Source organism: Bombina bombina, chromosome 2 (genome assembly GCF_027579735.1).
Source record: "Bombina bombina isolate aBomBom1 chromosome 2, aBomBom1.pri, whole genome shotgun sequence".
Lineage (NCBI taxonomy): Eukaryota > Metazoa > Chordata > Amphibia > Anura > Bombinatoridae > Bombina > Bombina bombina.
The window spans coordinates 726,414,158-726,431,897 of record NC_069500.1 but is presented as its reverse complement, the minus strand read 5'-3'; positions in this window follow the sequence as shown (position 1 = coordinate 726,431,897).

Sequence of the window (17,740 nt, the reverse complement as noted above, 5' to 3'; positions counted from 1 at the left end):
GGGTTAATAAAATTTAACTAATGTTTGCGAGGCGGGAGTGTGGCAGTTTAGGGGTTAATATATTTATTAAAGTGCCGGCGATGTCTGGTTCGGCAGATTAGGGGTTAGAAAATGTATTTAAGTGTTTGCGATGTGGGGGGGGGGGCTCGGTTTAGGGGTTAATAGGTAGTTTATGGGTGTTAGTGTACTTTTTAGCACTTTAGTTAAGAGTTTTATGTTATGGCGTTAGCCCATAAAACTCTTAACTACTGACTTTTAAATGCGGTAGGAGTCTTGACAGGAGAGGCTGTACCGCTCTTTTTTCCAAGACTCGTAATACCGGCATTAGGAAAATCCCATTGAAAAGATAGGATACGCAATTGACGTAAGTGGATTTGCGGTATGTTCGAGTCGCGGAAAAAAAGTGAGCGGTACACCTGTATCTGCAAGACTCTTAGTACCAGCGGTAGGAAAAAAGCAGCGTTGGGACCTCTCAACGCTGCTTTTTAAGGCTAACGCAAAACTTGTAATCTAGGTGCATGTGTTTGCAGGATTAGAGTTTGTTTATATAATAAACATTTTTTTTTAACCTATTAGTTTATTTTTTTATTTATTTACATATTTGGCTTTATTACTTTTTTTTTTTTTAGTATTGTCTGTTTTATTGTAATGATCACCTAAAAACAAACAAACAGTGGTTATATAAAACATAGGTGTTACAATAGTGTGGCTGCAACAATGAAAAAAAATGTATTTTACCGAGTTAGCAAAAGAAAGAGGTAGAGGTTCTCCTGTAGAAATCACATTCAAGCATTGGGAAGAAATGATAGAAAACTCTATTTCAAGGTGGTTGTTATAGAACCTTATAGAACCTCTAAGGCAGTGCTTTCCAAACTGTGTGTCGGGACACACTAGTGTGTCAGCAGTGGTGTGTAGGTGTGTCCCTGCTTCAGCACAAATTTTTTTAAATGTATTTGTTTTTTTGGTTTCTGACTTTCCGCCTGCCTGCTACGCATATCACATGGTTGACACATGATTGAGTGTGGGTCACAGATCATCTTAACCAATTGGCGCAGCTCAGGGGGAACTGAAAGTATCCCCATTGGCGGTTTTGGCGGCACATTGGCTCCTGACTGCACGTGTAGTCTCCTTAATTGGCTCGTGACTGCAAGTGTAGCCAGTGAGTGGGACAGCAGTATGTTTGCAGCGCGGGCAGTAGCCAATCGGACTCACCCAACTCTGAGGGCGGCAGCTTAAACGCTGAGCTGCAGTCAGAAGTCAGTGGGGGGGTTTGCAGCTAGCTCCCAGTAGTACATTGCTGCTCTAGCTCTTGATATATGGATAGGAAGTGGAAACTTAAAAATGCTTTATGAAGAAATGTGAGTGTCTTTATCTAATATTCCACCAAATATTCAGAAATTGTGCTCATCCCATCAACCTCATACATCCCATTAAAATAGTAAGTAGCTATTGGCGTTATTAAACTTTTTTTTTAATTCGTGCACATACATACTGTTACTTGTAAATTTCATTATTATATAATTTATGTATGTGTCCGTATCTCTTAAAACAAGTTAGTTTAACCTCCTGTTTGCTAGTACAACTGAATTAATTACTGTGTCGCAAAATGATGTAGGTCTAAAAAGTGTGTCACCAACATGAAAAATTTGGAAAGCTCTGCTCTAAGGAGTGTAAATACTGAAGATGCAGTATCTGATAGGAAACCTTTTGAGTAAAATAGAAGAACACCCATGTAGACAAGATTACTCTTTGATTAACTCTCTTTCTTTCAAACATAGAAATAATGACACAATTTAAAGGGACAGTCTAGTCAAAATTAAACTTTCATGATTCAGATAAGGCAAGTCATTTTAAAACACTTATCCAATTTACTTTTATCACTAAATTTGTTATGTTCTCTTGGTATTCTTAATTTAAAGCTAAATCTAGGTAGGCTCATATGCTAATTTTGAAGCCCTTGAAGGCCACCTCTTATCTGAATGAATTTGACAGCTTTTCACAGCTAGGGGGTCTTAGTTCATGTGTGGCATATTGATAACGTGCTCACGCCGTGGAGTTACTTATGAGAGGGCACTGAATGGCTAAAATGCAAGTCTGTCAAAAGAACTAAAATAAGGGGCAGTCTGCAGAGGCTTAGATACAAGGTGATCACAGAGGTAAAAAGTGTATTAATATAACCATGTTGACTGTGCAAAACTGGGGAATGGGTAATGAAGGGATTATCTATCTTTTTAAACAATAAAAAATCTGGAGTAGACTGTCCCTTTTAAAATAACCTTATTTTCTTATGGATTGCAGATAAGGTACTGGGTAGAAAAAAAAACAAGAACAAAATGTTATTTCATGGTTATATACAAAAAGTCAGTTACTGAGAAATGTCATCACTTAAAGATAATGCTTTAAAAAAAAAAAAAGACATTTCAACATAATTTTAGTATTTGTAATGGAATAATAGATCAGTCTTGCTGTATAGAATAGTTATTGTTTATGAAAAATATTTGTAATAACAACATGCTAATTTCTGTTAATGAGCATTATGATGAGTAAGATTATAATACATTATAATCATTGTAACAAATATGCCAAAGCAGATACTAACATTTACATACAGATTTCACAATTAAAGAGGGAACACACAAGTGAAGGCTTGGGAGGAATATGCAAAAAAAAATAAAAAAAATCTGACAAATGTGATGACTAAACTACATCCATCTCAGAAGGAGTTAATATATGCTGACTCTAACAGGCCCATTTATCAAGCTCCGTATGGAGCTTGAAGGGCCGTGTTTCTGGCGAGTCTTCAGACTCGCCAGAAACACAAGTTATGAAGCAGCGGTCTAAAGACCGCTGCTTCATAACCCTGTCCGCCTGCTCTGAGCAGGCGGACAGGAACCGCCGGAAATCAACCCGATCGAATACGATCGGGTTGATTGACAGCTCCCTGCTGGCGGCCGATTGGCCGCGAGTCAGCAGGGGGCGGCGTTGCACCAGCAGCTCTTGTGAGCTGCTGGTGCAATGTTAAATGTGGAGAGCGTATTGCTCTCCGCATTTAGCGAGGTCTTGCGGACCTGATCCGCAGTGTCGGATCAGGTCCGCAAGCCCTTTGATAAATGGGCCCCCTTAAGTGTTGAGCTCCAATTTAGTGCTTTAGGAGACCTGAACTAAAGTGTAAACGCTTGAGCATATGCAGAACAAAACGCTTAAAAATATATTAAAATAAAGTATTTCACTCACATTTATACATATTGCGCTAGATTACAAGCAGCAAGCTAAATTTATTGAGCGGGCAATATAATTATAAAGTAAACTCGTTTGCTCAAGCACATTCAAATTTAACACGCATTGGGTTTGTTCAACTGAAGACCTCGCATAAAATGTTAGGAATAAAATAAAATTTGCACCAAACACAACATAAATATGTAAAAGAAAACAAAAAAGGGGGCGGAGCTAGCCATCAAGGGAGCAAGACGTGTTCCGATGAAGCTCCTGGCCTTATACACTTTACCACAGCTATTATTCCTACAAATTAGTGCCAAATGCTTCAAGACTTAAACTTTCGAATGAATAGCAGTAACCACTGAGCTGAGGGACAGATAGAGGCACAAAATCTTAAGAAGATCTCGCTCTTTTACCTGGGGACAACCACACGGCATTACACATCACTGACTAGAGAGTCAAACGCCAACGTAGCTCATATGTAGCAGTAACCTGATCAATGAGCATCTATACTACTAGACACAGCAACAAATCTTGGCATATCTAATTATAAGGAGGAGCGCTCAAGAGGTCTACTAAACCATAATAGAGCTGATCCCTATCCAAAATGGTGACAATACTACTGTTTCCTGCAACAACTGGAGACAAAGCTGGACTACCACTTCTTCATGCTACATGAAGAACTTATTTCTGAGCAGAATTCTACAGGAGAGTAATTTGGACCCAGCTCAAGGCATTCACAGCATAAGGATCATATACTAGCCGCCTCCTCCTCCTCTCCACTGCAAAGACCTGGAGTTGGACACGGCTTTAACCGCTCATCCACGGACGCTCACCAACTTACCTCATTAAGAGACATCCTGTCTTTACAGCGCACAGTCACCCTAGCAAAGATACCGGACTCCAACTCCAGCATCAGTAAGCGCCCCAATAAGATGGAAGAAACAGCCAACCTCGCAGATCACAGTGTTTGTGGAGGTGTTTCCAATATTTTCCCAGCTGCTGGGACTAAGGCTCTAGAGACTAAGCTGAGCTCACCAGTGAATATTACCCCAGAAGACGTCTGTTACATACAGAGAGCGGGCTCTGAAAATAGCATATACTGGAGATTTATGGAGGTACCCCTCTACAACGGAATACTGTTAGTCTATCCTCCTCTGCAAGGCTCTAAGTGTAAATCGCCCATGATAAGTCCCTCTCGAGTCCAGAACCTGCTACCCATTGTTCTCTACTTTGGCCTCCCTGTTATCGGAGTTGTATAGAGGACTCAACCATCCTTACATACATCATTTCCGGCACATGTTTCCGATTTTATGAATCCTAGCTTAAAAGTTTGTTGTTGGTTAGATAATGTGTTAGTGTTATGTTTTGCCTAATTTTATTGAGTGATTGACTAATTCTCACTGCACACACTGGAGCTGCAGAAAGGGTAGATTGAACCACATTTTACTGTTTTCCGGTCAAGCTCTCACTCTAGCCATCTCATCCCAGGAATGGTTGATCTTTCTCCTGTTTAGATATGCTATACTTTACTTGCAACAAGAGCCTACTCTAAATGCTGTGCACATATATCCTTCTCCAGCTATTATTAAATGCCATCATCTCTAGCTTAGACTACAGTATACACACATTGACCCACATACCCCACATTTCCCCTCAAGTATCAGTCCCTGCATACAGTGTATAGGCTCTTGCGGCCTTCAATCAGAGCCTGGTTATCAGCGACATAAACTAGACTACTATCCATAGGATTCCATAACGACAGGTGACACATCATTTAGTGTATCCCCTCTTAATCCCTTTCACTGACTCAGAACATACTTCCTCTTCACATTATAATCGGCAATAGACACATACATATTGACGTAATTTATCATATTAGATCTCCTGGCCCTAAATAGTTCTGCTGATATCTATGCCCATATACCACACAATAGATAATATGTATCACTAACGGACAACATATGACCTACCCTACTACCCCCCACAGCTCTTTTCTTGTCTCAACAATGTAGGCCCCTGAACTATATACATATATATATATATTGGAGCTTCTCTGAGTCTATTACATCAATTATGTTTGTTTGTTTTTTGTTTGTTTTTTTTTCACCCGCTCATCAGAACCTTACTCATACTGTATGTTATGTGTGATATGAAATACTGATATTCTAGCCGTCATGTAGAGATATGTAAGTAATTTTAAGCTGAACCCTCAACTATCATGGATTAATACTGCCTAAAATACAGTCTCATAGAGGCTATTCCCTGAGTAACATCCCCCCCTTCTCATGCCATGTCTTCTGTGACAAGGTAGACACTAGCACTAAAGTTCCATATCTTCTCAGGCCACAACCTCCTATTTATTCTCTTTTGCCCGCTGACTCACCCTATTCCCCATCCAAATCATATTACTACTCATCTAATCCTGCAGGTGCGTTCAGTATTCAATGCATCCGCTGCCTCTCACCCTCTAAAGGTGTTTGTTTAAATTAATTCACTGACTACCCTACTTATCACCGCTATTGTTACTAGGCTCTTCTAACCTAGGCACCTACTTTACATCATGATCCCCAATGTGAAGTAGAATATGGTTTACAGAAAAAGAGGTTACAAATAGTTATACCTGGTTTACATATCTTTGATTCACCTATAGTTTATTTTTGTTAGATGACATGGAATGCTACTTGATAGAGTGGCATATATTGCTGTTACTCTTCAATAACCAATGTGATAATGTGTCTTTCTTCTGTAAACTGGTATCTCACTGTTATATTATTCTTTTCTTTAAACCTCAATAATAAAAAAAAAAAAATTCAAAATAAGAAAACAAAAAAAACAAACAGAGTTACACTCATATATACAACATTTGATAAAAATTATTCATAAAAATATTAATATAAATATTTATAAGGATTCAAAGGTAAATGGTATATGGCCAAATATTTCACTGTTTTATATATATACTGTGTGTATAGTAATATTTAATAATGTTTTACTGTGTATTTACTGTAAATATTTCACATTCCAATGTTCTTTATATATGGAAAATGTTCTTTTTATTTTAAAATTTATATATATATATAGAGAGAGAGAGAGAGAGAACAGTGTGGAAGAAGGGCACTCTCAGGGTTTGTATAGAGAAGAATATTTTCTTTATTCTTAGAACATTAATACATGGTCGACGTTTCGGCCCTCAGTTGGGCCTTCATCAGGACAAGTATTATCTTAAACTGCCGAGTGGCAGTAATCATAGATCCAAACATACCTGCGTGTGTATGTGTGTGTGTGTGTATATGTATATATATATATATATATATATATCTGCATATATCGCTATACCTGTATATATTCATTTAGATATATAGGTATAGATATATATTTCACATTTACATTATCATACATAAATAGAAACATATATTTAAAAATAAAAAGCAAATTCTTTCCTATGTAAAGAACACATGTGTAACACGCTTTGTAGGCCTAATGCAGTGTCGGGTTAGCGCACATGGAGAATTAGTTATCTTAAGGCGTGTTTTGTAAATATTGAACATAAAATATTGAATAAAATATTAATAATTATTAATAATAATAGTTACTATAAAACATACATATATATTATATTGATTTTTTAGAATATTTTAGTATATCTATAATAATTATTTACATTATTTATTTATCTTTTATCTAAACCTTTCTGCAGGAACTTAGCATCTCTAAAAATGCTTAAAGAATTCTAGCAATAACCTTTGTGAGAAAACCGCGCAAAAAATATTTTTCAGACCTTATGATAAATACGTCTGGTAACAGATTTCCTAGCATCATTGGTGTAGCGTGGGTTTCCAGCACCCAGGGCAAGGCAAGTATTGTGCCACCTAACCCATTAGCACTGACTGAGTCTCTTCCACCAATACAGTAGGGATTGACTATAGTACCTCACTGTACCACCTCACTATAGTACCTCATTGTACCACTTCTGTATTGTACCTCACTGTACCACCTCACTATTGTACCCCCAGCCCCCAATTCAGAATTCCTCAGTGCTCTGATTATGAAATAGTTGAAAATGGTATCAAAGAAGTATGCGAGAAACAATAATACACATATAAATAAAAAAGACAAGATAAATCTTACATGTATAAATATATATTACCATCTTACAGCTATAAAGTATGGGAGTCTGCATAATATAAAGTATGGGAGTCTGCACAATGTAGAGTATGGGAGTCTGCACAATATAGAGTATGGGAATCTGCACAATATAGTGTATGAGAGTCTGCACAATAGAGTCTGCACAATATAGAGAATATGAGTCTGCACAATATAGAGTTTGGGAATCTGCACAATATAGAGTTTGGGAGTCTGTACAATATAGAGTATAGGAGTCTCTACAATATAGAGTTTGGGAGTCTCTACAATATAGAGTTTGGGAGTCTGCACAATATAGATTTTGGGAGTCTGCACAATATAGAGTTTGGGAGTCTGCACAATATAGAGTTTGGGAGTCTGCACAATATATGGGAGTCTGCACAATATATGGGAGTCAGCACAATATAGAGTATGGGAGTCTGCACAATATAGGGTATGGGAGTCTCTACAATATAGAGTATGGGAGTCTCCGCAATATAGAGTATGGGAGTCTATACAATATAGAGTATGAAAGTCTGCACAATATAGAGTATGGGAGTCTGCACAATAATAGTGTATGAGAGTCTGCACAATAGAGTCTGCACAATATAGAGTATATGAGTCTGCACAATATAGAGTATGGTAATCTGCACAATATAGAGTTTGGGAGTCTGTACAATATAGAGTTTGGGAATCTGCACAATATAGAGTTTGGGAGTCTCTACAATATAGAGTTTGGGAGTCTGCACAATATAGATTTTGGGAGTCTGCACAATATAGATTTTGGGAGTCTGCAAAATATAGAGTTTGGGAGTCTGCACAATATATGGGAGTCTGCACAATATAGAGTATGGGAGTCTGCACAATATAGAGTATGGGAGTATGCACAATATAGGGTATGGGAGTCTCTACAATATAGAGTATGAGAGTCTGCACAATATAGAGTATAGGAGTCTGCACAATATAGAGTATAGGAGTCTGCACAACATAGAGTATGGAAATATGCACAATATAGTGTATGAGAGTCTGCACAATGGAGTCTTCACAATATAGAGTATATGAGTCTGCACAATATAGAGTATGGTAATCTGCACAATATAGAGTTTGGGAGTCTGTACAATATAGAGTTTGGGAATCTGCACAATATAGAGTTTGGGAGTCTCTACAATATAGAGTTTGGGAGTCTGCATAATATAGATTTTGGGAGTCTGCACAATATAGAATTTGGGAGTCTGCACAATATATGGGAGTCTGCACAATATAGAGTTTGGGAGTCTGTACAATATAGAGTTTGGGAATCTGCACAATATAGAGTTTGGGAGTCTCTACAATATAGAGTTTGGGAGTCTGCATAATATAGATTTTGGGAGTCTGCACAATATAGAATTTTGGAGTCTGCACAATATATGGGAGTCTGCACAATATAGAGTATGAGAGTCTGCACAATATAGAGTATGGGAGTCTGCACAATTATAGAGTATGACAGTCTGCATAATCAAGTCTGCACAATATAGAGTATAGGAGTCTGCACAACATAGAGTATGGGAATCTGCACAATATAGTGTATGAGAGTCTGCACAATGGAGTCTGCACAATATAGAGTATATGAGTCTGCACAATATAGAGTATGGTAATCTTCACAATATAGAGTTTGGGAGTCTACACAATATAGAGTTTGGGAGTCTACACAATTTAGAGTTTGGGAGTCTCTACAATATAGAGTTTGGGAGTCTACACAATATAGAATTTGGGAGTCTACACAATATAGAGTATGAGAGTCTGCACAATATAGAGTATAGGAGTCTGCACAATATAGAGTATGGGAGTCTGCACAATATAGAGTATGAGAGTCTGCACAATATAGAGTATCGGAGTCTGCACAATTATAGAGTATGAGAGTCTGCACAATGGAGTCTGCACAATATAGAGTATAGGAGTCTGCACAATATAGAGTATGGGAGTCTGCACAATATAGAGTATGGGAGTCTGCACAACATAGAGCATGGGAGTCTGCACAATTATAGAGTATTAGAGTCTGCACAATGGAGTCTGCGCAATATAGAGTATAGGAGTCTGCACAACATAGAGTATGGGAATCTGCACAATATAGTGTATGAGAGTCTGCACAATAGAGTCTGCACAATATAGAGTATATGAGTCTGCACAATATAGAGCATGGTAATCTGCACAATATAGAGTTTGGGAGTCTGTACAATATAGAGTTTGGGAATCTGCACAATATAGAGTTTGGGAGTCTCTACAATATAGAGTTTGGGAGTCTGCACAATATAGATTTTGGGAGTCTCTACAATATAGAGTTTGGGAGTCTACACAATATAGAATTTGGGAGTCTACACAATATAGAGTATGAGAGTCTGCACAATGGAGTGTGCACAATATAGAGTATATGAGTCTGCACAATATAGAGTATGGTAATCTGCACAATATAGAGTTTGGGAGTCTACACAATATAGAGTTTGGGAGTCTACACAATATAGAGTTTGGGAGTCTACACAATATAGAGTTTGGGAGTCTACACAATATAGAATTTGGGAGTCTACACAATATAGAGTATGAGAGTCTGCACAATATAGAGTATAGGAGTCTGCACAATATAGAGTATGGGAGTCTGCACAATATAGTGTTTAGGAGTCTGCACAATATAGAGTATGGGAATATGCACAATATAGAGTATGTGAATCTGCACAATATAGAGTATGTGAGTCTCTACAATATAGAGTATGGGAGTCTCTACAATATAGGGTATGGGAGTCTCTACAATATAGAGTATGGGAGTCTCTACAATATAGAGTATGGGAGTCTCTACTATATAGAGTATGGGAGTCTGTACAATATAGAGTTTGGGAGTCTGCACAATTATAGAGTTTGGGAGTCTGCACAATATAGAGTTTGGGAGTCTGCACAATATAGTGAACTCTGGAGTCTGTACAATATAGAGTTTGGGAGTCTGCACAATATAGTGAACTCTGGAGTCTGTACAATATAAAGTTTGGGAGTCTGCACAATATAAAGTTTGGGAGTCGGCACAATATAGAGTTTGGGAGTCTGTACAATATAGAGTTTTGGGGTCTGCACAATATAGAGTTTAGGAGTCTGCCCAATATAAAGTTTAGGAGTCTGCACACTATAAAGTTTGAAAGTCTGCACAATTTAGATTTTAGGAGTCTGTACAATATAGAGATTGGGAGTCTGCACAATATAGAGTTTCGGGGTCTGCACAATATAGAGTTTGGGAGTCTGCACAATATAAAGTTTGGGAGTCTGCACAATATAGTGAACTTGGGAGTCTGTACAAAATAGAGTTTGGGAGTCTGCACAATATAAAGTTTGGGAGTCTGCACAACATAAAGTATAGGAGTATGGGAATCTGCACAATATAGAGTTTAGGAGTCTGTACAATATAGAGTTTGGGAGTCTGCACAATATAAAGTTTAGGAGTCTGCACAATACAAAGTTTGAAAGTCTGCATAATATAGAGTTTAGGTGTCTGCACAATATAGAGTTTGGGAGTCTGCACAATATAAAGTTTGGGAGTCTGCACAATATAAAGTTTGGGAGTCTGTAAAATATAGTGAACTTGGGAGTCTGCACAATATAGAGTTTGGGAGTCTGCACAATATAAAGTTTGGGAGTCTGCACAATATAGAGTTTGGGAGTCTGCACAATATAGAGTTTGGGAGTCTACACAATATAAAGTATGGAAGTCTGCACAATATAAAGTTTGGGAGTCTGCACATAATAAAGTATGGGAGTCTGCACAACTCACCTATCTCAGGTCTGCTGCTATGTCTCACACTGCACTAGAGCTTAGGAAGTGAGAGATAAGTCTAGAGAGGAATGCAGTAACTACAGTATTTACATTGAGCTATAATAGAACAGAGACACCTAAAGGTAGAAATGAAAAGTGCAGGCACAAGATCTGCACCAGATCCACAAACCAGATCCTGTGAGGCCACGCCTTAGCAATCAGAAATTCTGAGGCTTGTTGCTCATTGATTCTGGCTATCACTCTGAATAGCAACATAAATGAAGGAAAAACATAAATCAGGTTAAACAAATAAGGATACAACAGGGCATCAATCAGACTTGCCCGAGGGTCCCCATACCTGGCACAATACGGAGGAAGTTGGTGATTCAAATGAGAGGCCATGAGATCTATCTCTGACAGACCCTAGTATCTCACAATTTGGTCAGAACTTCCTGATTTAGAGACCATTCCCCTGGGTGAAGAGACTGGCAACTGAGAAAGTCTGCCTCCCAATTGTTCACACCTGGAATGTGGATGGCAGAAATTATGCAATGATGGTGTTCTGCCAAATTGATGATGCGGGACACTTTCCTCATCACTAAGGAACTGCCAGTTTCTCCCTGATGATTGGCATAAGCCACTGCTAAGACATTGACTGAAATTTCAGAACAGATTTGTGCCTAAGGTCAGGCCAACTGTGGAGAGCCCTGAAGATTGTACAGATTTCCAGAATATTTATTGGTAACCTCCCCTCCTGGGGAGACTAAACTCCCTGTGCTCTCTGAGACCCCCAGACTGCACCCCAACCTAACAGGCTAGTATCTGTGGAGATTACTACCTACATTGGACAAAGAAAGGACTGGTGAGTCAGGGACTGTCTTGCCCTGTGATATAACAGACTCCTCTGAGACAGATCCTTGTGGTCCCCATTCCATTGATGCAGCATCTGCAATTGGAGGGCATAAAGATGAAATTTGGTAAATGGAAATGCATGTAAGGCTGGCACAAAGCCCACAAGTTCCATGCTCTGAGCAACAGAAGGGAGGGAATTAAGCTGCAGAATGGCACAGGCCTGTTGCAACTTCAGTCTTTCCTGATCTGTCAGAGATAAATGCATAGTCACTGAATTGATTATGAACCCCAGAAAAGACACATGGATCTGAGGAGTTAAGGAGCTTTTTGAAAGATTTATTTTCCAGCCATGACTCTAAAGCAACTAAAGTACCATCTGAGTGTGAGACACAGCCAGATGAAATGAGGGAGCCTGAAACAGAAGGTCACCCAAGTTAGGAACTACAGAAATTCCATGAGCTTGAACTATACACAAAAAACTCCCAGCACTGTTATAAACACTCTGGGAGCTATAACCAGACTGAAAGGGAGGGCCACAAACTGATAATACTTGTCTAGGAAAGCCAATCTCAGGAACTTGACATGATCCCTTTGAATAGGGATATGCAAATAAGCATCTTTTAAGTCTATAGTAGACAAAAACTGACCCTCATGCACTAAAGGAAGTAAAGTTTGAATTGTCTCCATCTTGAAAGTAGGAATTTTTAGGACTTGTTCACTTTTTGACAGGAACTGGAGCAATCACTCCTATTAATTCCAAGTCTCTCACACAAACCAAGATAGCTTGAGCCCGTAAAGGATCTCGAGGAGCTCTTGAACAAAAGCTTATTCAAAACCCTGGTAAATTATTTTCAATACCCAAGGATTCTGAACATATCCGGAGATAGACTCAATCTACTCTCCACCAGAGACTGGTCTGGTATGGGGGGCCACACATTTACCTTCATGCTGTCTTGGGAACTGGGGTAGACTTCTTGGACTGTTTGTTTTTGGACCAAGAAAATTTTGACTTCCAGGAAAAGTTGGAATAGTCAAAACTCGGGGGGGGGGGGGGGAATCTTTCTGAGCCTTAGTTTGCCAAAAGATGCTAAAATACCATGCAGATCTAAGGTTAAGGTTGACACTTGTTTGTACAGAAAACCTACAGGGGGCAACACTATCTTGAACTATAGGTTGTGTCATCCTAAACGTGTCCTTAAAGCCATTCCAAAAGGTCAGTATATTAGAATGAAGAGGATTATAGGGAACAATGTGACATTTTGGATGATGGACTTTTGGAACGAGGTTATCCCAGAGATCTGTTATATTCAACTAGGGAACAGGAAGATCAAATTTCATGTGACTCCCTTTTAGAATATAAACAAACAGTAACTAGATCTGGTCATCAATTAGAAATTAAAGATACGCTAATATTTAGCACTCCATACAGTCTTGAGTACAACAAAATCTGCAATTTGATTAGAGAGTGTTTGCCAATTTTGACAACTGATCCTACCCTAGAAAAGGTGGCAGTAAGTAGATGCACATTTGTAACAAGAAAGGCAAAAAAAATTAGGTAATATGGTAGCACCATCATATCTCCCTGAAAAAAAAGGATAAGAACACGACTTCAGCAGAGAAAAGTTTTTTTTTCAAATGCAGGGCTAATAGATGTAAGACATGTAATTACATAGAAGTCAGTTACTAACAAAACCTACCAAATCAGACATGACCTCAATTGTAGTTCTAACCATGTCATTTACCTCCTCATCTGTAGGGGGTACAAAATTCAGTATGTAGGTAAAACAAAGATTTTTAAAGGATAGGGCCCTTGAGCATATCAGAGATATTGATAACCCGGACACCTCCACCTCAGTGGCAAAACACTTCAAGAGTGTCCATGCAAGGGATTCCTTATTGGAACCCTATAGGCTATAGACCATGTTCCCATTCACAAGAGAGGTGGCAATAGGGAACACAAACTAAATTATAAGGAAGCACAATGTATCTTTACACTGTGCACTAGACACCCTTTAGGTATTACATGGAATCCAATGTAAATGTATATATTTAACATGTTAAGATCATGACTGCTAGGTTGTAATATGTTCTGTTCAGGAAATATGATTTGTTCTCAAAAGGTAACTGAATTAATTGAACTAGAAGAGTACAGATCCTACAGATCAGACAAAAACGATTAATTTATCGAATCGCAAGTTGTCTGGGAACAACACCTAAAACGTCTTTCCACCAATCCACTCTCTCAGAATTGGCATACATAAAAACTCACACTATTGCATGACACCCCCAAGATACAAGTGTGACAAAGAAAGCACAAAAGAAAAACGACTAAAGGCGACACATGTAACAAGGTATCATAGATGCAGTGGCGTCACTAGGGGGGGGCGGGCCGCACCTGGGTGACACCCTCCAGGGGGTGACACCAAAAAAAAATTTTTTTTTTTTTTTTTAAATTTTATTGAAATTCAAAGAAATACAATGTTGAGATGCATAGATTATTTTATTAGAGGCTGGCATTTGTGAACATTAGTGGGACTGGGGAAGTTGTAGACACCCAATTTTTTTGCCCCTTGAGCCAGTGCTGCAATTTCAACAAATAGTTTTCCCGGCTGCTTTTGCTTGTTTGTACTTTGCTCCTCCCCTGCCCAATTTCACTATGAATGTTGTGGGTGTGCCGTGGGGCTTGCAAAGTTGCGCTGCTAGCCTAAACCTGCCTGCCTATCTGTGCTCACTGCTCAGTGACATGCGGCCCAGGGCTGTGCACTGACAGACTTGGAACAGAGTCAGAGAGCAGAATTTTCATAGTTTGCGCGCCTAAACCTTTTCTTCAGTGATTTATTTTAGAGTGCTCTGTTTATCTTTCATTTGATGTTCTGCTGAGCCAGGGAGCAGCTCTAGGCATGAGCTTCATAATTAATGCAGTGCAGTTTATAAATTTTGTATGTGTGTGTCTGAGTTTTTGTGTGTCTCAGTGTTTTTGTGTGTGTGTTTTTGTGTGTGTGTCTGAGTGTGTTTCCGAGTGTTTGTGTGTGCATCTGAGTATGTTTTTAAGTGTGTCTGAGTGTCTGTATGTGTGTTTGTCTGTGTTTTTGTGTGTCTCTGCTTTCTGGGGGGGGGGGTGACACCATGACTTACCGCACCGGGTGACACCAACCCTAGTGACGCCACTGCATAGATGATATTGTATATTTAACAGATGGGCAACTGGTTTGAACACTATTATTAGATACATGAGACACTACTGCATATGTTTAATGTTCAAAGTTTATTATAAAAATGTAAAAACAAGTATCCATGTTTAAAAGATAATATTCTTTTCCATAGTTTGTAACCTTTACATTATTACCAACTTGCTTAAAAGGATTCTTAATAAAAAAAGACGTGAAAAAAAAAAGAAATATGCTTTGTTCTATCACCCATCCATTACATTCTTGGTAGCCTTATTTGTTATTTGTATAGATAGTATAAATCAGCTTTCACTTTGTGTTTTATATTAGATATTAGATGGTAAAGTAAAATGACATGAAGGAGTTTATATGGACAAGTGTTTTTAATCACGTATATGCCTTTAAATAGTGTGGTCTAGATTTGCAGAGTATAGCAGTGAACAAGTGCAGTGTACCCGCACGAAACATGTCTGTTTCCTGTATATCTGGATTCTCCTTCTATGTCATGTGAGCCTACGGGCTATTTGTTTTTATGCTGTAAGTTTTGTTAAAATAAATTGAACTTTTTTACTGCAAGTATGTATCGTTTTCATTAGGAGTTACCACAGACTTCTTATGCACTTCTGGTTTATTTAGCGTGGTAACTAAGACGCTGTCTGCTAGGCGCCCTAGTGATTGAATCAGTGGCAACTACGGATGTGTGCATATGCTTAAGAAAATGCTGCTGTGATTATACCGTAGGAGCTGGTAAGCACCACAGTATGTTTTTTTTTCAAACAGATCTAAGGTTACAAGAAAAGAGGTAGCAATAGCACTACACAAATGTAATGGGGTTGCTCTATCTATACTAATTTGAATTTTATCTTTTGAGCTAGAGTGCTTGTGCACAGAAACAATTTGTAAAGTTAAGTCAAAAGGACCCCTCGAGGGGATTTGGACTCAGGAGAATGCACTTTGATAGCACTTCTAACCCCCCTTAAATAGAAACCATCATACTAAAGAGAAAAAAACAGAAAGTAGGGGTTTAGTAAATTAAAACATAACTTTTATTTGCTATACTTGTTCATAAAACATTCTATATGTGTGTGTGTGTAATTATTAAAATCACAAAGAGACTCGAAAATTGCATTTAATTCAATGCTGTTTGGGCACACCAACTTACAAAGTAGTATAAATACTTAGATCAGTGTAAAGTATATACACCATGTAGAATATTTTAAGCAACTATATAATAATCTTTGATAAGTAAATAAAGCCCAACAATAACCTAGGGGTTGTGCTGTATGGACCTTATTGTATTGTAATATAAATATGGATGATATTCCACCCAATGAATGTTAACCTTACACAACCATTTGTAGAACAAATGTTATCCTCATAATTTAATATCCTCAGAATTTAATCTCATAAACCACAAAAGGAGCACACTTACTAACTAACATCATAACTTAATCAAGTATGTATTGGAATTTCCAAACCCCAACAGTGTGATGAGGTATTAAAACACAAGCAATTGTAATAATTTATGCTCAATAACCACACCCCAGGTTATTTTCTTTGGTGTACTCCCCTATTCATATTTAAAGTTTGGAGGACACAACTAATTAACAGCAGTATAACATCTGCAATAGAGGAGTCCTATATGATAACTACTAAGTGAATTCTCAAAACCAATACAGAACAATGGACATTGCAGCATTAAACCATTAGCAGAATAAATTCTTATTGCTGTTCAGTAATCTTAGATTCAATCTCAGACGTTGTGATAACGTCTCACGATTGTGTACACTACCAGTGCCTAAACAGCATTGAATTAAATGCAATTTTCGAGTCTCTTTGTGATTTTAATGATTACACACACACACATATAGAATGTTTTATGAAGTATAGTGAATAAAAGTTATGTTTTAATTTACTAAACCCCTACTTTCTGTTTTTTCTCTTTAGTATGATGGTTTCTATTTAAGGGGTGTTAGAAGTGCTATCAAAGTGCATTCTCCTGAGTCCAAATCCCCTCGAGGGGTCCTTTTGACTTAACTTTACAGATCTAAGGTTACCCTTGGATTTCTTATTCTGGAGCAGAAAAGCTCCCTTACCACCAGTGACTGTGGCAATAGTAGCATCCAGTCCAGGCCCAAATAGAGATTTGCCCTGGAAAGGGAAAGAACGCAGTCTGCGCTTAGATACCATATTAGCAGACCATGGGCTTGATGATCTAAAACGCTCTAGGCTGGCACAATGCTCACCAGTACTTCTATTTACCTGGTGGAATTTTTTGAAGCTGCTTTTAACTCTGATAACAGGGTCTCTCGCTAAGGGGCATATACTACATTTTCATATGGGGAGGAGATTCGTACATTACAAAAGTGCAGAATAAAAATTGTAAACTCGAAAAATCACACTAAACTAATGATTGAACCATTCACACAAAAATACACAGGAATAAATTGTATTGTTAAGGCGCATCAATCATTGTAACAAAATTGTTTACCAAAAATCACATTTAGTTAAAAACGTAAACATAGCAAAAATTAAATTTTTAAATACATTGGATGTGCTAAAAATGCATAGGAATTTGTACTTATAAGGACAAAATACAAAGAGTATTTTT